The sequence below is a fragment of the Sceloporus undulatus genome, chromosome 1 (assembly GCF_019175285.1).
Source record: "Sceloporus undulatus isolate JIND9_A2432 ecotype Alabama chromosome 1, SceUnd_v1.1, whole genome shotgun sequence".
Taxonomy (NCBI): domain Eukaryota; kingdom Metazoa; phylum Chordata; class Lepidosauria; order Squamata; family Phrynosomatidae; genus Sceloporus; species Sceloporus undulatus.
This window is the reverse complement of record NC_056522.1, coordinates 111,774,151-111,801,126: the sequence shown is the minus strand read 5'-3', so window position 1 is coordinate 111,801,126 and position 26,976 is coordinate 111,774,151. Positions and strand designations below refer to the sequence as shown.

At 39.9% G+C, this 26,976-nt stretch overlaps 1 protein-coding gene across 2 annotated transcripts in view; it reads left to right on the top strand.

Annotated features, from left to right (window-relative positions):
• LOC121919554 (sine oculis binding protein homolog) overlaps positions 1-12,840 on the top strand; it is a 203,622-nt gene extending 190,782 nt beyond the window's left edge. For both annotated transcript variants that reach the window (XM_042446256.1, XM_042446255.1), the window contains one exon: positions 11,139-12,840. The gene's annotated coding sequence lies outside the window, so the exon portion shown is untranslated. The remainder of the gene's footprint in view (positions 1-11,138) is intronic.
• The last annotated feature ends 14,136 nt before the right edge of the window (positions 12,841-26,976 follow it).

The following is a 26,976-nucleotide window of genomic DNA, read 5'->3' as shown; positions in this document are numbered from 1 at the left end:
CACCAGTAATGTGGGAGCTGGACTAGTCCATCTAGTTGGACTTGATGACCCTTGAGATCATTTCCAACTCTTGATTCTATGATTCTAGTTAGGGAAGCTCTGCTATGAGTGGCCCTCAAAAGTTCTTGTCTAGGAGCATTCAACCCCAATCTACTCTTTTGGGTCCATTATGTAGATAATTTACTTGGTTTATTATGTTAATATGATGGTTTTCCATAGCATAAAATGCACTGTGTGGTACCAGCTTACTGGTGCAATCAGCCTTACAGATTTTGTAGTTTTGCTGGATTGTTAACAGTTTCCCTGACACCTCTTATTCTAATTAATTTCTTGTGTAGCAGCTTCTCTTGATACACATGTTTCAGAATGGTAGGTGTATGGGCTGCAAGCCTAAAAATTACACAGAGAATCTCCTAAATGGTCTAAAAGTGAGTTTCAGGTAATTTATTTCAGGAAGTTCAACTTTTAAAAATGTGAATTACAGAGCAAATGCTTCAGTGAATTTTGCTCATTTATAATTCTATTTTATATGTTTTCATTTCCCCCCTACTGTATTAGTAAAGGAAATGCAATGACATAGCCAGGATTTTGGGAAGGGGGGTCCAGACTGACACCATTATAATGGGGTTGGGTGCAGCGGCGCAAGAGCACACACCATTCATTGTATCTAACGGAAGGGGGGGGGTCCAGAACCCATAGACTCCCCCCTTGGCTATGTCCCTGGGAAATGAGCAGATAGTTCTGTTTCTAGCATTCTGAAGACACATACAGAATTCTAGTTGTGGCAGCTGAAGTCAGAGGAATCTGTGCAAAAGCTCCCTCAGAGGCATATCTCCACTAGTGTAAAAGCAGTTTCTAAATGCACCATTTACTTGACACTTGACTATTGGAAACATTAATTAACACCATAGCCCTCCTTGGGCTTGGATATTTGGCCATCAGAGTATAGACTATCAGGCTGATGTAGCTTGACATGATTCAAGCATCCCATGAAGATTTTGCATGTGCCAGCTTCACAGCAAATGATAAGGATGTTTTGTTAGTAGAAGGACTATTTTGTTGGATTTAACTATATTGTTTTGTATTTGTTTTGTATTAACTATAATGGCCTATACATCACCACTCTATTTTAACTCTACATTACTAGAAAAGGAGTTGCTAAGGTGAAGATGATTAAATTCTACACTCACCACTTAACCTCTCTATAGCTGTCTCTCTCCCCGCTGTCACCAAAGTAGAAGATTAAATGTCACAGATGATTAAACACTGGATTAGACTCTTTCACATGCTTGCCAATAATTTATGGCCAACCATAGCAGCCGTAATATGGCCTTCCAGATGTTGTTGGATTAAAATTCCTAGAAGTCCTAGCTTCTATAGCCAATGGTAAGGAATGCTGGGAGTTGTAGTCCAACAACACTGTCTGGATGACTGCAGAAATATCACTTACTGAAGTTTAGCTAATAGTGGATGTAAAATGTTTAGTCTGGCATGTAGTAGAGAATGCACATATAAGACTGGCCACAGTTTAGGAACTATCTTCAGTTTCCCACAGCTACCATGAATACACCCAATGATCACAGGAATAATTATCCCTCAGCCATTGCTGTATGGTACATTCACACAAGTCTGCTTCTTTGCATTATTTAACAAAAAAAAAGATGCAAATCAACTGATTTATAGAACAGCCTTAACATTTTCCTAATAAAATGGCAATAAGCCAATGTGGTGTAGTGGTTTTGAGTGTTGGACTATGCCTCAGGGTTCAAATCCCTACTCAGCCATGGAAACCCACTGGGTGACTTTGGGCAAGATGCACTCTCTAAGCCTTAGAGGAAGGCAATGGCAAAGCTCCTCTGAATAAATCTTGCCAAGAAAACCCCATGATAAGTTCACCTTAGGGTCACTATAAGTCAGGAATGATTTGAAGACACACAACAACAGCAATAAAATGCCAAATAATACACATAAGTTGTTAAGCAGAATGCAAAAGAGCCAATTATGGTGTGGAACATTTGAAAGAGAGATACCTTCCAATGCCAGTTACCATTTTAAACACAGTATTTAACAAATTAAATAAAGGCATGATCTTTCCTGATTCAAGGTTACAGACCTTCTACTGTTATCTAGACCTCTTTGGAACAAGCTCTATGTTATGCTCAGAGTATGTCTCAAACCCCCAAACAATTAAAAAGAAATGAAATTAAAAATGGCTTCTACAGGCATCCATTTATGGAAAGAGAGGTCTTTAACTCTTCCCTGCTAGTCATTTTCCCCTTAAAAAGACTTTCAACCTTCTAGGGGTCCAGATACAATAAATATATAGAGAAGTATTAGCATGCTGCTTGCATGGATGAAGAAGAATTGACACTTGATTCAGAACTTATCAGTGAAAAAAATATTTCCCCACTCCTTGTGTATTTTTATTTATTCATTGAATTTATACCCCATCATCCTCTCAAAAATGGGATTCAAGGCAGCTATTAAAAATTACAGACTCCCAATGCTGTTCTCCATAAATAATGGGTTTTAATTACATTTGAGTATATCATTTAATTTGCCCCTCAGATATGGGAAGAAGTATCAATAGATTCCTCTTTTGCAGTAGAAGAGAACCTTGATCAGGAAGTAAGGCCAGGAGGTACTGTAGTGTGAGTGCAAGGGTCTCTGTCTGCTCTTCAGCACTGGAAACTGTTTGGTCATTCTTCCTCCACAAACTAACTCTTAAACTCATGCCACTTTGGAAATGCGTGATCTTTGGTAATATAACATAGATGCCAGAGTCCAAGATGGACTAGACTGGAATTCGTAGGCCTAAAAACCCTAAAGACACAAGATCCCATCTGATCTTGGGTCAGCTCTGGTTAGTACTTGGATGAGAAACCATCAATGAATACCAGACAGCGTGGGTTATATTTCAGAGGAAGGAACTGGTAAAACCATCTCTGAATATCACTTGCCTAAGAAAACCCTATGAAATTCATGGGGTCACCTTAACAGGTGACTTAAAGGCACATACACACACACATAGAAAATAGAACTATACAGATATATAATTAAGCACTGGAAAAATACATCTGAAAAGAAATGTGAAGCAGTTGACAAACAATAATTGATCTTTGGGCCAAAGTAGACTTCAGCTAGTTTATTGGTAAAGGTAAAGGTTTCCCCTTCAACACTGTTGTCTAGTTATGTCTGACTGTAGGGGGGGGGGGGGAGTCATCTCTGTTACTAAGCCAAGGGAGCCAGAGTTGTCAAAGACAACTCCATGGTCATGTGGCCAACATGTTACTTTCCCACTGAAGTGGTAACTATTTATCTACTTGCACTTTTACACACTTTTGAATTTCTAGGTTGGCAGAAGCTGGGACTAGTGATGGGAGCTCACTCGATCACATGGTGCTTGGGTGTCAAACCTGCCAACCTTGCGATTGTCACAGTTAGCGACATAACCACTAAGCCACTGCATCCCTTTATTGACATTACTTTATAGTTCATAGTTTATTGACATCAATACGTTTGGCCTAGATGAAGGGGATAGTCAGTCGTTTGGGAGAAAAAGGTGTTGGTTCCTGGGGCAGCTTCTGTCTTCATGATGCACTTTGCCCACCCCTGTGCTAAGCAAATAATTAGGGATGGGTTAAGTATCTTCTGCATGATGACTCTCTCCTGCAAATGCTCCCCGTCCTCAATTAGAATTATGAAGAGAATATGGGGTATAAAACTTAGTGTTTTTCTCCTACTGTCTACTAACATTCTAGGTTGATTCATTAAATATTTTTGCCTCACTTGCTTTATGACTGTAGTTCTGTGTACCCAATTAGTGTAAGGGAGTGCAACCAGCTTAATGCCATCTGGCTGAGGTGCATGACAGGAAAGATACCTGGATTTGAGTTGCCAACACTCAGATTCACTTATCTAGTCCTAGTCCTTGCTCATTTATTTTATTTCCTATGTTTATACAGCCCATTTATAAAAAACAATTATTGACCATTCAAAGACATACTGTAGCTGTGTTAGTCTGGAAAATTAGTACGCAAAGGGATCTTGCAGCACCTTTGAGACTAACTGAAGCAGGAGCTCATGCTATCAACTTCTATCTTTCAGTAAGGTGCTATTCAGACCAGCCTGAAAGGCGAGCTTGGGAACAGAGTTGTGGTGTTGCATGCAGATGACATGCTCAAACTCCACCCTCCAGGGCACCCTGATGCCGTGCGCTGCTCTGCACAGGATGTGGTGTCATGGTGCCCCTCTTTCATATGACACAACGCTGAAGGAGCGCTGTACATTATAGCTTTTTTTTTTTTTTTTGCAGCCTCAAAAGTCCGGATCAGGGCTGTCGTGTGAGGTTGCCACAGCCCCAATCCGGCTAGGAAAGCGGCAACAGGACGCTGCCCCTTAGGGGCTGTATGTACAGCCCTTCAGTCTCAAAGGTACTTCAGGATCCTTTAGCATAATTATTGATCTTAGTATTCCATGGCACTTTGTCAAAGCTTTCTATAGAAAGCACTCCTTTATTTTTCTCCTTTCATAACTATAGTCTTTGAAATAATTCTACACATTCTGTTCACATCAAAACAAATACCGAGGACCTGTACAGTAAATATTTCCTTAACTATCACCCCTCATGGATTCTAAATAGGATGGACTGTGACTTTTCCTCCCAAATCAAACTCAGCTTCACTTAAAACCAGTAAAAACTCTTAAGTACATTTTTATTGTTGCAATTTTGAAGCATGTGGACATAATTAAGCAGTAACTCATGAAATTTAGAACACATTTTAAATTCCAGTTGTGCATCAGAGAAAATAGGACTCAGTTGTCATGGCATCTTCCAAAATGCAAAGGTGGGAATGAATTATACTATCTCTCTTTTTACCCTGACAAATACCTTACCCTGACAACTAGTTGTCATATGGTTTTCCCACAGTCCCAGCAGAGAAAAACATTTTTTGTTCAGTTCCATGAGTTACTGCTTAATTATGTACGCATGCTTCAAAATTGCAATAATAAAAATGTACTTAAGTCCCAGCAGAGAAAAACATTTTTGTTCAATTCTGCTGTGCATGGTCCATCAGGTACCATGTGTGACCTCTTATCCTTATGTGAAACGTCTTTGTGGCTGGAAGTACATTTATTGCACCAGAAAAGGAATGGGGGGGGAGGTAAATATGAAACCTTTACAAGCCCAGCTGATGGGCTAGCTTTAAGGAATCCATTTGTTTAGTTTAATTAGCATCAGTCTGCCAAACTCCCAATGCATCTGTATTCTACAGGATTAGGTCCCCTTTCTCTTTCTTGTATCCATGGATTTATTTTCCTAACCCTCTTTTTGATATTTGAAAGAATGCAATTTCTGTTTAACATGTGTCTCAATTTGTAATAATATCTACCCTGCAGCTGGCTTAGTTTTCCAAGTATTTCTAAAATGTTTCTTAAATTTAAGCCAAGGTACAATAACAAATTATCTAGAGACAAAGAGATCAAATTGAATTTGTTTTTTAAAAATCACCCACTATACTCAATACTCCCCCCCCCCCAAATTCCAGTTTCCAATCCTTGTTTTGAAAACTCACACAATGTAACATAATCATTCCCTTTGGAAATGCACATGTTGAAGAACCTGGCCAGTATAGAATGAAGCAAACAATCAAGTTTAGATTCCTTTGCAAAATTCCACATCTCAGTAACCTATTAGTATGTTCACCCTATATAATTTCAAGCTCTTTCTGGGGAGCCCATGTGGTTAAATATAAGATTTGCTACCATTCCAATCTCTTGCTTACCAAAGTCTTAGATAGTTGCACATTTTGCAGGAAGCACTTGAGTTGCCATTTTATAGTCTCTTACCCCAAGACTAGACTCCAATCCAAGACAATTTTTTAGAAAAAGATGTATGAATATAAAGACATATATTGTAAGATTACTGCAGATTCTTGTATAGTTGTTAAGCTATTTTGTTCTGTAGCACAGCATCTGAATATTTGCAGTCCCACCTTCATGTTTAAGTAAGCTTTTCCCATCAGTGTAATGTGAATTACAGCAGAATGACTATCTCTGATTCAGGTTAGATTAAATTATATAAACTGAGCATTCTCTCAAGATCGCTGCTTATGTTGCCTTGTAGTCTATATTTTATGGCTACAGTTTTTAAGAACTGCGTATAGCTTTTAATAACTGCTCAGAATCACCTTGTAAATGACTGGCTTAGGACATCTCTTGGGATTGTATACATTGTTCATCTGGATTCAAATCACAATACTATTTGAATCAAAACTTGCTATTTATTACAGGGAAGACCAGAGATAAATCCCTTTGTTACTTACAACTCACTTTAAGTGTGACCCAATGAATCAATGAAATTTACATAAGCATTCACCTGATTCAGTGGGCATACCCTTATTCAGCTTGGGTCTCATCCTAGGAGAAAGTGGCATATAGAATCATAGAGTTGGAAGAGACCACAAGGGCCATCCAGTCCAACCCCCTGTCATGCAGGAACTCTCAGTGAAAGTATCCCCAACAGATGGCCATCCAGCCTCTGTTTAAAGACCTCCAAGGAGGGAGACTCCACCACTCTCCAAGGAAGTGTGCTCCGCTGTCGAACAGCCCTTACTATCAGGAAGTTCCTGCTAATGTTGAGGTGGAATCTCTTTTCCTGGAGCTTGCATCCATTGCTCTGGGTCCTAGTCTCTGCAGCAGCAGAAAACAAGCTTGTTCCCATCTCAGTATGACAGCCCTTCAAATATTTAAAGAGGGCTATCAGATCACCTCTTAACCTTCTCTTCTCCAGGCTAAACATCCCCAGCTCCCAAAGGCGTTCCTCATAGGGCAAGGTTTCAAGACCCTTCACTATTTTAGTTGCCCTCCTTTGGACACACTCCAGTTTCTCAATGTCCTTTTTGAATTGTGGTGCCCAGAACTGGACACAATATTCCAGGTGGGGCCTGACCAAAGCAGAATAGAGTGGCACTATTACTTCCCTTGATCTAGACACTATACTTCTATTGATGCAGCCTAGAATTGCATTGGCCTTTTTAGCTGCTGCATCGCACTGTTGACTCATGTTCAACTTGTGGTCTACTTGGACTCCTATAAATAAAGCCAATAAATAAATATTGGAACTAATATTGAATTTAGGCCTTAGAACTCAAACTTTCCAGTCAGCTTCACCTTCAAATAGAGGATTACATTTGAGGCACAAGACAGACACCATAGATAGTTCGTCTGTATTTTGGAAACACTACTTTTTCAGACCATAGTTCCTAGAATCCACCAGTGATGATGGACAGATTGCTGAATTTACAGTACAGTACTAAAGAGTGACTTTTTCAAATTTTGGCACAGTCAGATCATGAAATGAGGGATACAATGATCATTGTTGTCTAGCATGATTTCCTGGTAGGGAAGATATTTCATAATATGCCCACTACAACTAGTTTCCTTCCTAAAAATCTTATTAACAGTTTGCTGCACAAAACAGTGTGGATCCCCATACCACTAAACCTTCTTAATTAAAAATAAATCAAGTTATTTGGTTGTTTTCCCTTTTGTTCAAGGACCTCTGTTTGTCAAACTTTAAGGCAGCTGCTGCACCTGCTACTACCACACAAGTGCCTTTACAAGACTCCTAAATGCCATCTACAAGAGAATACATTTGCACTCTGCCAGTTATACCTGTGTACCAGAGTCAGGTTCCTTCAGTCCAATTCTATTTCAGCAGAGCATGAAAACATAGCACTACTCCCACTTAAATTAGAGGATTCTTTTCTGAACTTAAAACTAACAGACCACCATATCTGAACACACCTATCTCATCTGATTTTGGAAGCTAAACACTGTTGGGCTTGGTTAATATTTGTATAGGGCCCACCAGGGAATATTAAGGATGTCCAGATAGAACTAGGAAACAATCCTGACAGAATTCTTTGAAACTCTCTCTGTCAGAGTTGCCAATATTGGGCTGGATGGACAAATCTGACTCAGTATAAAGCAGCTTTTTATGGTCCTAAAGCATTTCAGTATGCCCAAGCATCTTCCAGTGTTAATTATCCTATCACACAATATCAACATCATAGTGTACCTAAGCAACTAGGCCTGACTTTGTGCATGGAACGTTTCACTCAGCTCCAGTGATGTGGTGTCATTTATTTCACTTTGTGGTCAAGGAGAGATATATCATTTGCTGTTCAAAAGGGAAGGATTTAATGGAAAAATATTGAACTATTTACAGGTTTGCTAAGAAGAGCAGAACTCATGCAAATAACAGGCAACCCCAATGAGTTTGCAGGGCTAAACACATGCCTGCCTTAGCAACATGCTTGTGGTTGATGACCTCAACAGAGCCCTAAGAAAATTATGGGCTTCAGTTTCCTCAGAGCCTGCTTCTGTCCCAAAGAAGCCAGGCATATTCTCATACTTTATCACCATATTCATTGCTTGATTAGATTAACTACTATACAGGACTACATTAAAGGGAATAGTGCCTAGCTAGCTCATATCAACCCTTTCCCAATTCCCAAAAGCCTCATATGCAATACTTACACTGTGCTGGAACCCTGAAAATGTAACTTGCCACTGCTAGGTCCAAAGTAGTCATTGCAGTAGGGAGTGAATTGGTGGGGAAAGGGAGATGTAAAAAAAAAAGTAAATATTTGCTTCTTAGGAGCACCACTCCTGCATTTGTAGGCAGAGTGAACTAACTATCTGAGGTGACAGATTTCTCAAAGTTAAACCTTTATATATAAAGTAGCTGAGGATAGAGAAATTGTGTCCTTCCCCACTACTCTGGACATAGTTGTACATATGCACATCTACACACGTAAATATCAGGGCAGTCAACTCATATTTACCAAAAGACATGCTATGCAGGGAAAGCCTTCAATGGGGTTCTCTTAGGCAATGAATGTGGTCCCAGTAGTCGAAGCTTAGTTCAGTATGCTGAACAGCCTATTAGAATGAAAGCAAATCTATTAACAAAAGCAGTTCTGTCTGGACCCAAGGTGTGATGCTAATGCAGCATTTTACAGTAGTACATAGTACCCAAGCTTTTAGGTCAATTTCCTGCTAATACCCAAATTGGAAGCATGCAGATGTAGCTTATATTTCTTACTCGTTCTTATGAATCAGCTGAAACCAGCCACTGTTGTTTGTTGAATACACTGGGTCAGATGGATTATCAGTGTCTCAAGTATGGACTGATATAATATACAGAATAAAATGTCTAAAACCACTTTCAAAAGGCAAGCACTAAACTAAGCTATGAAATAAATGAATCAGTTGGATTAAAATCAATTTTGATTTTAGAAAGTCAGGGCCACCATCAGCTCCTAGCATCTCTTGAAAGCTGCGTGCAGTGCCTAACACTGACTCCTTCTAGGAGGTTCATTCCTTTATAAAAACCTATTGTGATAAACCTCTTTCATGATAATTAGAAAGGTATGGCCAGGTATTTTCTGGTGCCAGGTAGCTAGATCTAGCCTCTGTCAGATAAGTCCACCAGAGCCCACTGATGAACGGGAAACTGTACCAGAGGTCGCTTTACCCAGAAAGCTCTCAAACCTGGAACAGCCCAAGAGAACTAGAATTAGAACAGGGATCAGCTGTCTTACTGCAAGTGGTGCTTGTGCAGGTGGGGTAATTTAAGCCCAAGTGTAGTGGTGGATTCATATGTGAACTTAATGAGGGAAAGACCATTGCAATCACTTGGCCACATGGTTGGGTCAGCTTTTACTCCAGTCATATGTGGGCCATCCATGGAATTGCAGCTTCCACACAGATAGGGCAACATTTGAAGGACCATCCAGTAAGACTAATTCTGGGTGCAAGATATTTCAAGTTCCAGATGTGCTGACTGATCACACCTGAAACCTATAAACCTCACAAGGTTGTTCTTAACCATGTGCTGATCCTTGAAATACCAAAAGGCAAATAGTGCGCCCAGAATAGGATCTTTTGTGTTATTGCTAATCCCCCTTTCTTTCATTGTGCTATAATGTTAAAACATGCACTCAGGGGTGGAAGAGACACACCTATTTTACTGTGATGTAACTAGTTCATTAAGTAGTATTGCAATGGTTTCTTTCTGTTCCTCATTACTGATTCTGATTTACTTGATTTCTGCTTACTCCAATAGAATGCAGAAAGAGACATATTTCTATGGTCTGTTCCTGAATCCTCCATAGTAGGAGTACAGATTTGGATTGGCTTTAAAATATGCCGTTCCATTTCCTCATTTAAAGGGAGGGACAGAATCTCAGGCTATTTCTGAGCCAATCCAGTGTGAGGCATCAATAGTAACAAATTGTTTCCTGGAAACAAGAAGTAGCTGACAGTGTGGTTTGAAGTGCAAGTGATACAAGGGGGAATTAGTATCTAGATCTAGTGGTAGGTAATACAGTATTTATTTGTTTGTTTGTTTTCTAGAAAGTTGGAGTCTGTGTATTATATGTATCATTGCTCACAGAAAGTCCATTCATCCCATTATTGTGTCTGGTCATACAATTTTGAAGAAAAATTCAATCTGACCTACGTGGCCAGAAACATTATTTGGACATAATAAATGATTGCTTGTACGCCACTGTACATGTTGTCCCATCATACCAATTGTATCGATCTTTAAACTATCATTTGTTTCTTAACTCTAAATTAGATGTTGCTAGGCTTGGTCTCAGAAATATTTGTAGGCCTCTCAACATAGGCCTGACAAGTTAAGTTACATACATTCATTAATTTCTAATCAATAAAAAAGGAAGGCTAAATGGAGTCCTCAGATAACAATCTACATATTATGGACTACAGCCCCATACATACGTTGTAGTTATTTCAGTGAGACTTAAATGAAAGTAGAGATCAGCAGATTGTGTCTTGAACGTTCTTTGAGGTCTAGAGATCTAACAATATTAAAACCCATTTCTTGAAACAAAAGAAAATAGATTGCTTTGTGCTTTCTCACTCTGAAAGTTTCCCACTAATCATTAGCTACTACTTGCAAATAAAAAGAGCAGCAAAGCTAAAGATGTGCCCTTTCCAAATTATACTGTGTATGTCCAAACTCCTATGACAATGTAACGTGACTATGTGTGATTAATTGTGATATTACAAGGTATACACTGATCTCCTGCTCTTTGTTTTTACAGGAATGCTCCCTTTGACAGGGTACCTTGCACGGAGACAGGGAGCAGAGCAAACCATGCTACTTCCCCAACCAACACCAGCTGGTCCACTCACCAATGTGTCTGGTTATAAGTTAAGAAAACAAAGCCAATTTCTCAGAGGGAAGGCTCAAGACCCTTGGGTGCCTTTGGCTCAGAAGACTGTAAGCACATCATGGACCCCATGAAGTATGCTCAGCATTCCGAACTACCATATCCTCTTCTCCCTAACACTTTGATTTCTTGCCGAAGGAGGATTTTCCTCTGATTTCTAAAGCCACATGGACCAATGTATGTACTTTCACCCCTTCACTGACTTCAAGGTTCAGATAGTTTAGGCTGGACAACGACATTTATTTTCTTTTTCAAAAACTGCTGTGGTTTTGCTGCTACACTAAGAATTGTGATTTGCATTGTATGGTTTTGGACCTATTCGCGTTTTTGATCGGTGGGGTGGGATCGAAGGGGTTATACTGGAGTATGGACACTTCAGATTCATCTCTTTTCTCCTGCCCATGATGCACTTTTAAATGAAGAGTTATTAGAATATTTTATTGGCTAATATACTTTTTCCTTGTTATTTTTTACAAAGGCCACCTTTATCCTTTTTAACGCCATATTTTCAGTGTTAAACTTTTATGGCTTTTTATTTTTTATTTTTTTTTAATTTGACAGATGTAAGAAGCAGCATGAATAGTTTATACTGTGGTTTTTCAGAGACTGAATGCCAAGAGAACTCAGTAAATGTTTATTCCTCTCAGCTTTCCTCTCTTTCAATTCCCCTAAATAGCGCCCCATTTGGGAACAGAGCAAGAGTGTTGAACTAAAGACCAAAAAAAGAAAAAGGGGGGAAAGGATCCCCTGAAGGTGTAAAACTATCTGGGGAAAATATTTGCTGGGTGTTATGAAAGACTTGGATGAAATTTCAACCCTGATGGTTTTTCAGTGATCCAGGAAGCCAGTGAGACAATCTCTCCAGATGCAAAACCCTTTCATGATAATTAGAAAGGTATGGCCAAGCCAATGAAAACATAGGGGTAAAATGAGAAGAGAGCCCCCATGATTCTGTTTCACTGTTTGCTTTCTCCTGTCATGGTTAAAAGAAATGTGCAATTCGATCCTCAGTTGGTGGGTGGAGGATAACAGGGTAGAATTTACTCGTGTGCACTTGTATAGTTGTAGCCAAGAGTCCAAAAGTACACTAGAGCATGTATGCTGGCACTGATTGAGTAAAACAATTGTGGAGTATCCCATTAGACAAAAAAAATCTAAGGGAGAAAAAAGGGGGGGGGGGGCTCTTAAAAATTTGTTCAAATCACCTTGTGATCCAGTGTAACTGTTTACTAACTTGAATAAAGCAATTGTTCACACTATGGTGTTCAGGATACACCTTTACTATAAGGCTGTTCTAATTAGCAAACAAGGAATGGTTTGGAAAGAAAATGCTTCAGATTTTGGAGCAAGGTTTGAAATAAACGCCAATCAAATTGGAGCCTTATAGCAATGGTGCACCAAGGGCACTATGTACATACTGTATTTCTATATTTTCCTTTGTACAGATTCACTTAAGTCAAGCTACTGTTTTACAGGTGCTCCTTATTTATTAGGGCTGTGAAGGCTTGGAAAATTACACCCAACAAGCAAGGTTGCTTTTTTAAAAAAAACAAATTAATGAAAAAATAAAAAAGTGAGGGTGGGAGGGAGGGGTGGGAGTGGGGTGAAGGGATGAGCTCATAAACCCATGGAATAATTTCAAAAGCTAACAGAGACAGATTTCTATGGGTGGGGATGAAGCACTTTTAAGATGCTTCTGGTTATTCTGGGCTCACACCATTTTTTTCTCCCTGACTGGTGTCAGATTTATTAAAACAAAATAAATCTCCAAGTTAAAAAAATACATTTCATTCATTGTTGTTTTCTTTTTTTAAAGTCATCTGTGCATAAAAAGTCTTCATTTCTTTCTAGAAGTTGACAGATAATATAGATGCAGTGAAGTTTAACATTGACTCTGAAAAGAATATCCCTATTTAAAAGGCATTTAGGAGGGAGGCTTAGTCTTTGTGATCTCATCTCTTCTAATCTTTGAGTTTCTTTTAGTGAAGATGGAAAAGCATTTAACTAGGAGTAGAGGCTTCCCCTCCCCATACTGCTTTCTCTGGTTTGGTGATGCTCCAAACAAGAGGAAGCATCAGTGCATCCTCTGCGTTCAATCTAAAAGCTAATACACATATTGCTCCTCTGTGTTAACAACAGTACTGAGCTTTTCTACTTGCCACTGTTTGTGTGTGTGCATACCGTCAAGTTGCCTGTCAATGTATGGCAATGCCATGAATTTTATAAGGTTTCCTTAGGCAAGAAATCTTCAAGTATGCTTTACCAGTTTCATCCTCTGAAATATAGCATATAGATCCTGGCATTCATTGGAGGTCTTCCAAACAAGAACTAACCAGGCCTGACCCTGCTTAGCTTTTCATCTCCTACTAAAGCTGCAAATGTTTGCCCAGTATAAATGCATACATTGCACTCTGGGTATCCTTCCTGAGCATCTTTGCTTGACATCTTAATTATTTTCATTTTTATGTGGCCCAAAACTAAGACATGACCTTCAGTGGTACTACTTACACTGTATGTATGTGTGTGAGAGAGACAGAGACAGACTGACTGATTGTATTCTTTTTTCTGTGAAGTTTTGTATGTATTTTTGTTTGAGGTACTCCAGTACAACTTTGGAGCAATGCTAATTTTGAAGGATTCAGTTTCTATAGTGGTTCAGAAGTGCAAAATTAGATAAATTTGATATAAATTGTGAACTGATTAATTTTTGCCCATCCTGCCCATGGACTAATAAGTTAATCATGCTCTATTAGTTTTTTTCCTGTGCCATAGGAATTTCTTGTTAAAGCCTATCTTTAAGTGTGGCCTTAAAAATAAACTGACAAGCAGAGGAAATAATAATCAAGCTTAAGAATGTTAACCGCTGTGATCGAATTTGGAATTTGGAATAGCGGTATATAAATAAATTTTATTATTATTTTAGGCCCCTTCCAGATAACTTATTTAGAATGAAACAAATTTACTGTGATGTGCACTTGTGAATTTTTTTCTTTGGACTCCAGCTCCCAGAACCCCCCTCAGGCATGCTGGCTGGAGGAATTTGGGTATTGGTTGCTGGTACCAATAGTTCTCAGTATCTTCTCCCCAGGGAAGCAGTGTATTCTTAATATTCAGTGAGCATCATATTGTTACTAAAGAAGTGTCAGCCTTACTCCATCTAGCAATGCTGCCTGATAGAGTTGATGCTATTGTTTGATTTCTACCACATGCTGTGACCCTATTAACCTTAGTGAAGTTGGAAAGAGGAGGCTTCTGTGGGAAGTGAAACTGGAAAGCAGGGCTTAAGCATCTTGTCAGTATTGACTGCAGGTGTACTTGCTTGAATGAACATATAATGCTTTGAAAGACTCTCTGCCCATGAAAATCTAACAAGTTTTCTCCACATTTCTCATTTGAGAGAACACAGCTTTCGTGATTCCTTCAGGCATGTGATGTACAGTGATAGCTGTATCCCTCATGAATTGTCTACTGCACCTCTACTTGACTCCATGAGTGGTCAGCAAATAGTGGTTTTTTTTCCAAAGGAGAGGGCATCTCTTGAAATGGATTTTCCCACAGGCTGTCCTGTCATTTTCTCTGTACATAAATCTCAGCGGGCAACTGGGAGTACAGAGTAGTCCCTGGGACATGTGAGTGTGTGTATGTGTGTGTGTGTATTTGATTCTGGGCCCTTCTGTTGTTAATTCCTACCTTAATGTAATTATAGCCTCTTTGTGAACTGCAGTTGTGACCAAACATCTACATTCTTTCAGAGCAGCATACTGTGGCCTCACCTGTTAGACAGGTAATAAAAGGTACCCTTCTCCAAGGAAGAAGATCATGGCAAGAGGGAATTCAAACTGACCGTATCCCTTCATCAGGAAACAGAACTCCTCTCCCAATTTTTTCTTTTCTCTCCCACCTCACCCCACCTCAGATTCCATTTCCCTGCTGCATCATATCTACTAAAATGGAAGTCCATGGGTATGGAGAGTCCATGCTTTTAATATATTTCTAGCATCGTGCAGTGAAGAAAGCTGATGGAAAGAAAATCAATTCATTTGAGTTGTGGTGCTGGAGAACAGTGCTGAGAATATCATGGACAGCCAAAAAGACAAGCAATTGGGTCCTAGAGCAGATCAAGCCTGAATCTCCCTGGAAGCCAATATAACTAAATTGAGGTGGACATACTTCAGCTACATCATGAGAAGAGATGACTCACTAAAAAGACAATAATGTTAGGAAAGGTGAATGCCAGCAGAAAGAGAGAAAGACCACATACCAGATGGATAGACTCAAGCAAGGAGGCTACAGCCCTGAGCCTGCAGGACCTGAGCAGGGCAGTTGAAGTCTTGGAGGTGACTCATTTACAGGGTTGCCATGAGTCAAAAACAACTCAAAGGCAGTTAACAACAACAACAACAACAAGCTAAGAAAATTGCAGACATTTTATGCCCAAGAATATATATAGTCAAGCATAGCATAAGAACTCTTCTACAGTTCCATTGTCACCACCCCTAGGACTAAGTATTGTGCTATAATAGTCCCGCCGATATACATCTATTCCACTGCTTGCAGAGAACAGGAAAGACTGGAGATGTGTCTGGCTATTTTCCATAGCTAGATGCAAACTGAGTACATCTTCCACTGAGAAAAGCTGGAATGCTCTGAGAGTCTCAAGAGATGGTCATGTCATTGGCTTACATCTGGCTATGGGGACATAGCCAGAGGCTTACCTAATCCATGGAATGGCCATGGGGGGGGGGGCTATCACAGTGATGACGATGGGTCCTTTTGTGAGGGGCTGTGGATGTTGTGGAAGGAGGAAGAGAATATCAACCTCACCAATGAAAACAAAGTACACATACAAGCACAAGCTGGGTTTACACTTTCATATGTCACTAACAGGATGCTGCCTATACATGTTAATAACAGTAATAACAGCAAGAGCAAGAACACTGACTAACTTGAGTGATATATTGGATTGCTTACATGCTTATAAGTTCCCTTTTTTGAGCAATTCCCCCCAAGGCAACAATGAAATTACAAGTATAAAGATACAAATGCAATAATATATGAAAAGTTTAAATTCAAAAGAACTAAACACATCTTTTATACAAATATCATAAAATACTGTAATATATTCATTAAAACCAACCATAAATATCTTAATATATGTACAGTAAATATAATCATCCTGTGTAGCACGTCTCCAACGCATGCGCCATTGTAAATGTAAATGAAGAGCAAAAGCTATTATGCATTATTTTAAAATAAGCCTATGTCCTACTGAAACCAAATTATTAATTCTTGGTGTAATCAGTGAGCAGAGTTAGTGAAATTCTTCAAGTGGTAAATCTGATTACTTGTTTTTAGTTGCCTTTCAGTGAAGTCTAACACTGCAAACCCTGATTTGCCATTATTTATTAAGCAGGTAACACTCTAAGAGACCCAAATTAGTAGCAAGCCAATTTCTTTTCCATTCTGAAAGACAGGAAGTGAGAGGGGAAAATGAGATATAAGACATATCAGTTCTCATCCAACCTCACCACATCCTATAAGCCATTGACTGTCATAAGACTATTCCTGTTTTCCTTTCCTCCAATGAAGTAGCATTTTTGGAGCCTTACTGCAGCTCTGGCACATTACGGAAGATGAGTTCCAACAGAGTTCCTGAGTTGTGGAAGGCTAAGTTCAGGTAATGTTTACCATTCCTCTAGTATGCCCATTTTTGGTTAGGCTTCTGCTTGGTACATTTGACCAACTTCCAGAGGATCCTTTCCCTTTTCTCCCTCCTGTAAAAATACTTGGATCTTTCTCTTTCTCCTCCATATCTCCTATTGGATATGCACATACATAAATTATAATTATACTCATGAGAATCTGTACTGTGATTAAAATCACATTTTGAGGGTGCATTTGCAAAAGACAAGCAAAGGGGTCCAGCCTGAGGAGGTCTAATCAGGGCAAAAGCATGTCTGAAGGGAGTATACACAGACCAAAATATTTTGGCCTTTTAAAAAAATAGCAGTTTTGTTAAACATCTTGGGACAGTTTCTTCTGTCGAATCCATTCAATGCTCCCCAGTTTCTGCTTCTTTTGTTTTTTCCAATTCATCACCAACCTTTGCCCTCCCTCTGGTGCTGGAGGAGAAGGAAAGGACCCCTCCATGCTTCTATCCTACGCCTTTCCTGCTTTGGTCCAATGAACCCTCCTCAGATAGTTGTCTGCATTTTTATATATGATTACGGCCAACAGAGCTGCAGGCATACTTCTCCCATAAGTGTTTGAAATCTGAGACATTATCCCCTCCCAGAGTTTTGAAAAGCTGCTTTTCTGAATGTGATTCTGAAAAATCCTTGAGCCAGCATGGTCACTTAACTTAATATTTAGGATTTAGAATGAGAAACTGGTGCATGTGCCAGAAATGTAATGCTGCTTCTTAGATCCCCTAACCACCTTGGCCAGAATGCAATTATTACCTATCCTTTTGTCTTTGGATAACCCTTTTTGATGCATTGGTCTCATTCAGCCTCCCCACCACCATATTCAAAAACCTCTGTCTGATCATCAGATTGCACATACTCAATCATATGGATGCTTTCCCTGAGGTAATTTAAAAACTGAGAGGCAGTGAAGTGTAGTGGTTTGAGCATTGGACTACTAATCTGGAGCCCAGAGTTTGAATTCCCATTTGATTATGGAAGCCCACTGGTTGACCTTGGGCAAATCACACTCTGTCAACCTCAAAGAAAGGCAAAGGTGAACCCCCTCTGAATGAATCTTGCCAAGAAAACCCATGATAGGTTCACCTTAAGGTCGCCATAAGTCAGAAATAACCTGAAGGTACACAACAACAAGAATTTTAAATGTACATACTAATTATGGAAGAAAATTGAGACTGAGAGGCCATTCAGACTACGCTTTACCCCGGGTCAGAAATCGATTCTTTCACGTGAAGTTTATATTGGCCCTGAATCTCCCACAAGCAAATCGGAGGCATGCACAAGCTTTTCATTTTGAAAAAAGCCGTCTCTTTTGAAAAAAAACCCGGGTTCTGCTGAATATGAACTTGCCCCGATCAAGTTGAGAGAAGGGATTTAGGTCAGAGGGAGAGCAGTGGTCAGGGCATTCCCTCCCCTCATTGGGGCGAAGGAGGAGGAGGAGGAAGAAGCCAGAGGAAGGATGCAAAAAAGGGGAATCTGACAGGAGGCAAATAACAGGAGGCAAAAAGGGGGGATCAGGGTGACTGACGGGGTCAATTCAGGGCAGGTCAGAGGGACAGAGCAAGCCAAGCCTCTGCTCTCCAGCAGGGACATTTCCCTTTTGATTTTGATTTTTTAAAAAATATTTTTGGCAGTCCATGCGCATGTTTTTTGCAATATATATATTGATAGAATGTGAGCAGGAGGAAGGGTCAATTCAGGGCAGGTCAGAGGGCCAGAGCAAGCCAAGCCTCTGCTCTCCAACAGGGAACTTTCCCTTTTTATTTTTATTTTTTAAAATTATTTTTGGCAAAAAATGTGCATGTTTTTTGCTTCAGGTAGATATATATTAGATAGAATGTAGCTAGCTGCTTGTTCACTTTCCCTTTCATTTCCTCGCTTCCAGCAAAGGGGAAATGCTGAAAGGAGCACTTTGCAAGAGGCTTTTTTCCTTTGCGAATAAATGCTACAATATGAATGTTACAACGTTTCTCTTTCCAATTTGGCAAATTGGCAAATTGATACACACAGAATGCTTTTGCTACTGTCTCTAAGGAATTCAGGGATAGCCTAGGGAAAGCAAAGAATGCATGGCATCGCATCCTTTTCTGGCATTCCGAGGTGAGGAATTTATTATAGTTGTTGTTGTTGTTGTTGTTGTTGTTGCATGTGTATGAGGCATTCTGGGGTGGCAAGGAGGGGGGATGCAGAGATGACATTAGCTTGCATTTTGGGGTTGAAAATGGGGCCAAGGGCAGATCATAACCTGCACTGACCCAAATGCCCACAACACACACAAGAAGTTTTTAAATTTGACAAAATGTGCGCATTCTGTTGCCTGGTTCTTTAAAAAAAAAAAGGAGGGAGGGAAGCACACTTCTGATTCCCCAATGAGTGCTGGAAACGTCACCTATGACGATTGCGGAACTGACATTTGATTGACAGCCAGGCACCTTCATTTTAAACCCGATTTCTCCAAGAGGGCATTTGGGTTAAAATACCCCTGATTGGTAGTCAGCACTTGCTTCCGGAGGGATTTGGGGAGGGAGAAAATGAAGCTTCCCAGTTCCTTCCAGCACAAAAGTGCCAGTGAGAATGGGGCCCAAGATCATGTATCAGAGAGATATAGCATAAAAGTTCCACAGGTACAGCTACAATATGTCTCCTCCTCCACCCCTCAGGACTCCCCTTTTCTCTCCTGCAGGAGCCATTCCATATCCATTTAGTAGAGAGCAGGGGACACTGGATAAGTATCTGGCTATGTCTACATATCCCCAAAGAAAACAATGACATATTCTGCTGAGACCTTTGGGAGTTCTCTGGGGGTAGATAAAATCAGTGTTCTCCATCTGTAATGCCCTCCACTCTCCATTGGTCACTAAATGTTTATGGACTGGGACTGCAGCAGCTAAAAGGTGAGTCCAGGGAATGGAGGTTGGTACAGCATTCTGATCTCTGAAAAAGATGTGGTAACCAGCTTGGTCTTGGACAGAACTTGGAAAAGTTATCTTTTAGATTACAATTTCCAGCCAGCATGAGAAGATTCTGGGAGTTGTTATCCAAAAAATTTTTTTCCTGGAAGCCTGTGTCAGCCTGTTATTGACTAGTGAGCCTATCATGTGCTGGGTGGTAATTTGGAAAGTTCAGGCTGTGAGGCACAGAGAGGGAAGGATTCTGATTTCATTCTTTGTTAGCCATTTTCCCTCTCAAAATTATCTCCTTCAAGGTGGTTAGAGGAAAAGCTACAAATAAAAGAAATTGTTCTGTGGATGGCAGTTTTTCTTAGAAAATTGTCCTTCCAGAAACAATTTTTTGTTAAAGTTTGTGTGTGTGTGTGCCTTCATATCATTTCTGACTTATGGTGACCCTAAGGCAATGCTATCATGAGTCTTTGTTTGTATGATTTGTTCAGAGATAGGTATATCTATATCTACCTATACATATACCTACTTCAACAAAAATGTATATTGCAGTAGCCCAAAGTAGGCCTGATCCTACCATTAGGCAGGGTGAGGTGGTCATGACCAGACAGGGAATTATAGAACTAAACCAGATGGTTGTCTTTTTTTGTTGTTGGTTTTGGTGATTTTTTTGCCAAGGAAAAGAGGTATTTGTTGAATTTCCTGCTGCAGATACCTAGTAACTTGGCCAACATCTTGTACTTGTGCCCCTTGACTTGAAAGAGGGAGAGGTGCATTTCCAGCTCTGCTTTGGACCAGATCTGTGTCCCTCAAAAACACAAAGCTGCCACAAATGGAGAGAAAACTCTGATACAAGTGACCACCACATGCAGTTTGACTTTCAGTGGGTGTCAACAGAAGTAGATGCTGGCCTATGTCTCCTGCTCCTCTCAACATAAAAACTGGCATAAGGGCATTTCGTTATTGTTTATTTTAGTGCCATCACACAGTGCCATGCAAAAATAAAACAATAAAAACAAACCTCCCTGCCAAAAGTGGCATTCTAATACAAACAAGAATACGGGGGACAGAAGGAGTTAAGCAAATAGCCCAAATATACACAAAACGAATATAAAAGAGCCAGTGTGGTGTAGTGGTATGAGCATTGAAGTATGACTCTGGAGATCAGTGTTTGGATCTTTGCTTGGTCATGGAAACTCACCGGGCAATCTTGGGCAAATCACACTCTCTCACCCCCAGGCAAAAGCAACCCCCCTCTGAAGAAATCTTGCAATTTCTTGCACCATAGGTTGGAAATGACTTGAAAGCACACAACAATAACAACAAAGTATAAATTTACAAATTCGAAAGGCTATAGAAATCAAAACAAAACACAATATTTAACTGTGATTTTAAAAACAGTAATTGAAGGAGCAGTCTTTTCCAATGGCATACCCACCCCTGATGTCACCCAGTGCAAGGGGGGTGGGGACTGTGCAAGTTGGTGCTGGTGCCCAAAGGTTTTGCTGTGGTGGTGGCGGTGAGAAGGCCTCTACTGCTGCCGCACCCACCAAGCTGAGAGAGGAGCTCTCTGCTCTTTCCTTTGTTTCAGTAGCAGAGGTGGTGGAGGTCTCCTTGTGAAGAGGCCTCTGCCACTGTGGCAAGCCAAGAGGGTCTGACTGGGTGTCACCCCTCTTCTGGGGTGTCACTCAGTGCAGGCCACATGTCTCTTATCCCCTTAGTGATGCCACTGGTTTTTTCTGAGATTCTATTTGAAGCTGCAAAAGAATGATGTTCTACCAACTTAGTTTACATGGACATCTGGGAGGGTAAAGGAGGCCAGATGAGCGGTCAGTTTCAGGTGACCAGTCATTGCATTCCCATGTCCAATCAGTGGGTATTAAGGTTGGATTGGAGAACTGCACCCAAGTGCTGTTTGGAAGCCATTGCACAACCTGGCTAAACTGTTGTCCAAGGAGGTACTGAATACCTCCATACACAACACCAAAAAACCCATAGCATAAACTACAGTTGCTATAGCTTAAAGCCCCAGGAAGATTATGTTTAAAAAGTAGCTTTATCCATTTCTGTACAGAGACAACATTTCAGCTCTTTACTTCCTGAGATGTGAATGGTGGATCAAGAAAGCAAAGATAAAATCTGAAAACTAGGGGTCAAAATATTATGCATGAATCTTCCATTATCTATCTGAATTCAAGTCTCGTTTTTGACCAATCTGATTTTGATTAGTTGATGAGGAAAGCCACTCCACCCACATTGGCCATGCTTAATAAAAAGAGAGGCTTATAATGGGAAGAACTTTTGGCTGTTTTCCATCTGCACTGAGGATTTGTACTGCTGCAGCACAGCTGATCACAACCTGCTCCCCAAGTGCTTGTTTATCAGCAGGCATCTTCCATGTATTTTGACAAAGAATTTAATCAGGGATTAAGCAGCTGGATTTACTTTTCATTTAATACCACAGTGATGCTATTGCTCCATTTGTGCGATCAGTATGATCTAGGAATATAGTGGACCTTTGTAATATGTAAAACAATGATAAGGAACTGTAGCCTTCTAGACATTGCTGGACTCCAGCTCCCATCAATCAGCATTTCCAGTAATGAAGGCTGATGAGAGCTATAGTCCCACAAAACCTGCAGTACAGGGTCTCCATCTCTGACATGATGAGTGCAATGGAAGGGTGGCTGAAGGGGCCCAACACTGGAGAACACAAACTCCATTAGACAACTTTGCTGCCTTTGCAAAACTTGGTCACCTTTATTTATAAGTTTATAAGAACAGGTAGGTGCACTTGACACATGACAACATTTCTATACCACCTTTGATAGAAACCAAGGATGGATTGCCATTGCTGAAGATCTTGCAAGCTGGATTTTCATTCAGGTGGGAACTTCCTTTAATATTAGATTTATCTTGTTATTTAATATGCATCGTATGTGCTTCTGGCACCCTTTCCCCATTCCCAAAAACTTATTATCTAATACAATAGTCTGCAGGTTTCAAATTAAAATATAAAAGTTGAAACTGTTTGCTTATATGGATTTTAACGTTTTCAGTTGGGAATGGTCAAGGAAGATCAGGTAATTGGACCATTTCAAACAACTATGGTTGAGGTCCTTCATCAGGAGACATGTGTATCAGGTAGCTACACCTCGTAATGCTACAACCCTAACCCACATTAATAAGCAGTGCAGAAGTCATTTCTGCATTGTCAAAAAGCAGGGGGATTAGCAGGGAGACATCCAGATATTATCCAATAGCAGAATATGTGCAACAGACTTTTGCAGGGACCTTGGAAGGCCCCTGGAGATGACAGCCATACAAGATGCATTGGGGCAGATAAAGTTGGTCATTGTGTGGTCAGAACAGAATTCCAACCTAACAAAAACCCTAAACGTAAATTGTGATTGTGTAAATCAGACTTAACACCATTATAATTTACCAACAGGATGCCACCCTATATTTGGTGGCTGTCCAGAAAACTAAAAGAGGCAGGACCAGCCCAAAACATGTTGCTGCCTGTGGAAAAGAGCAAGGTGGCACCCCATCCCCTTCCATTTACAAAAGCTTTAGAGGACAGGTAGATGAGCTTTTTTTCTGCAGCAATGACAGTGGGGCAGACCCCTCCACCACAGCTGAAGGTGGCAAGCTAGTTCAGAGGTCACAAAGCAGTCATCAAAGCAAAGCTCTCTCTGTCAACATCTTGGTACTGCCTCCTAGTAGCCACCTACATGACTCAACTGAATTATAAGGCCAGCCCAGGAGGGACTATCCAGAGTTTAAGAATGTTTCACATTCAAATATAGATCTTAGTTTTTCAGAGCATTTGACTTGACAACTTTTTTTTAAAAGAACATCTTGCCACATTTGGTCTCATGAATCAGGAATGGTCTGTCGTACAAGTTGTGATAGAACCAGATTTTGCCTTACCTTTAGGGCCTCATGAATTCTGAGGAGGCTTTTTTTAACCTTAATGCTTACAGGTACTTTAATAATAATAATAATAATAATAATAATAATAATAATAATAAAATTTTTATTTATATACCGCCCTTCTTAGAATCAGGGCGGTGCACAACAGATATACAACAATACAACAATGCAACTATACAAAATTGGTTAAAACAATTCAATAAAAATAATAAAATTCATAAAATTTACTTGAAAAGCTGCAGGGAAGTCAGTGACGGGTAGGAAATCAAGCAGAACTTTATATTTAAAGTTTGTCATTTGAACTGGCTATATTTTACAGTTCATGCATGCTGCTGAAAATACTTATTTCATTGTCAGAAAAGCCATATCTTAAAAAATAAATGAATAAATCAATTTCCTGTGTTAGGGAATGGTGGAACAGGATCCCAAGATCCTGCTACACAGAGCTGTTTGTTGTTAACTGCCGTCAGGCTGACTTTGACTTGTGGCACTTTTGTTCAAATATTTGACCTAAAGAGTTAAGGAGGCAGGAAGGTGCTAGCATATTCTTGGCTTTCTGCCCCAGACATCCAATTTCTTGAAACTTCTCTTCTTGCTTTTTCAAAATAATAATAACAATTACAAAGCACTGAATGGCATTAAGAATGAACACAATGCCATCTTTCCCATTACTCTGTGACTGTTTCTAAGCACACAATGCATACATTATGTACAATAGTTACACTGAGCTAGCCTGTAAAACAGGAAAGCTACCATATATGTTCCTACTTATAAATTCTTTTTTAAAAAAAGGAAAGGGAGGGAGAAGAGATTATTTTCATAAAGGTTTATTTTATTTCCTCTCTCTTTTCTTTTCTTTCTTTTTCTTTTCCCCATCCCTTTTAGCTTTTTAACCTAACTGCTCCCCATTTTATCCTGCTTCTCTTTGTGAAATGCTAATCCTTCAGCAAGGATTCACTTTCCTGGTGTAACTTTCCAGAAATTGTATATCTGCATAGCAACTTCACTGCAGGCAGCTTATGTCACAGTATCATGTGTCAGAAAGATGAAAAGAACTCCAAATCTGAGCTCTACTACAAACTTGTGTCTGTGATTCTGGGGCAAATATATCTTGGTGTACTAAGTTAAAATAAGTGTGAGGGACATGCAATTTCAGGACAAGTGAGGAGCATTTGCTTGATGACAGAAAAATGACACGCATGGCCTTGCCTTGGTCCTGTGTGTGGGCAGTCCAATGGGAAACAAAGGTTGTATTTTTTCCACTCTTAACACATTCAACCTCACAACCTACCCAGCCCCTCCACCCTGTCCCTGTTGTCTGCCTCTAACTGCAACCTGAGCCTGGATCCCGAGCCCAGTGTCCAGATTAGAGATTGTTGACTCAGATTTAGTAGTGAAATGTGAGCCAGACTCAGTTGATGGTCTTGTAGAAGCAGGGCTGCTTATAGCCAAAAGAAATATCACATGTCAGCCAGGAACCTGGCTCTTCTTTATCATAAACTTCCTAATCTGTGTCTTTTCTTTCTTTATTTTTTTTTAACCTGCTTTCAGTTCCTTCTACTTGGCACCTTAAATTGGGGGAAATAACTAGTGTGGTAAGCCTTTGCCAAAGCGAGAGACATACAATGAGCTTTCTGTATCTTCAACAGGCATGCAGTGCTTAACGTAATCAATGGTGGCCAAAAGGATTTTAAAAATCCCACCTTCATCTGATCAATTTGAGGGTTTTCTCATCCTCTGAGCGAGATGCTTTTATGAGAATAGGACATGCTTTGGAAGCTGGCTCCGCATTTTGCAGGAGAAAGAAATCATTACATCGCTCCTTTGCTCCCCCGCTCCTCACAAGCTGCACACCCCTCCTTCTTTGGCACACATGCTCCTTTTTCTTGGCCTTTGATTTTCTCTCTCTTTCAGACGCTCAGTGCCTTTGGTAATTTATGTGCAAGATTTTTCCAAATGTCCAAATGTTTTTCCATTTGGCAAACCACCTCCTGAAACCTCCACAAAATGTAACTGTAGAGTTTTCTTGTAGTCAAAAACATGAACTATGAATGTTAAAACAAAGATGGTTCTAATGCTCACTAATCCCACATAGAAACTATCTGTTTATGTTTTGGAGGAATGTTGTTTTGCCCTGTACTTCTGCATTGTTAGATCTTTGTTTTGTGTATACCTGAGGGAGGCCTGCAAAGGATTTTGCTTTATTGAAAAAAATCTTCACAATCCCATATGGAGAACTGTTTTATACAAGTCTTGGATTTAGACTTGGGGTGTGTGTGTATGCGTGCGTGCACACGTCCATGCAATGCACACATCTGTAAATGTGTGTTTTTCTTATGTATTATGGGATTGTATTCCCATTCAGACATATTAACTTCAACAGAGAATCTCTAAATGACATATGAACAGGGGCTAGTCATTCCAACATGTACATTTTCAACATGGGATAGACAAAGTGTAGCCCTGAGCCTGCATGGGGCACAAAATCTATTTTTTAGGTGGGTCTCTCAGCACCTCCAGATATCTCTTATTTTTCTTTTTTCTGCATTCCCCACTATGAATGATCTATTATAGAAGCCTCTTGGTACAGCTATTTGCATTTCAACCAGATTGTAAGGCTCATCTACACAGTTTAACATTTTTTAAAAAATCAGCACCAGAAATGGACTCCTAACCACTTCTCGATTTGGATTAGGTGTGGCATTTTTGGCAGCCCATGTGGCATCCAGAATGTTCCAAATAGAGAAAACTGTCCTACAAACCCATGACTATTGCCCACTGCTGTTTTAAAGTTAAAATGCCTGTTTATGTAGAAAATCACCTTGAATTTAGAGGGCCTGTATTATATACATCTAGAGCAGTGCTTGTCTACAGTTGGTCCAGATTTTTCAAATTCAGCTCCCAGAAGCCCCAGCCAGCAAGGACCAGTCTTCAGAGACACTGGGAACTGAAGTCCAAAACACCTGGAAGGCCAAATTGTGATCCACTGATACAGAGTCTACTTTAGATTCTAAAGGGTAGCTGGAAAGTATAAATTGGTCCTCTAAGGTTCTGGAATGATCTGTTCTACAAATATACTCCGTTTCTAGTTATTGTAATTTTATTTTATGTTATTTTCTTTCTTTTTATTCTGCATGAGATTTCCATGAGAAGTGAACCTCAACACCT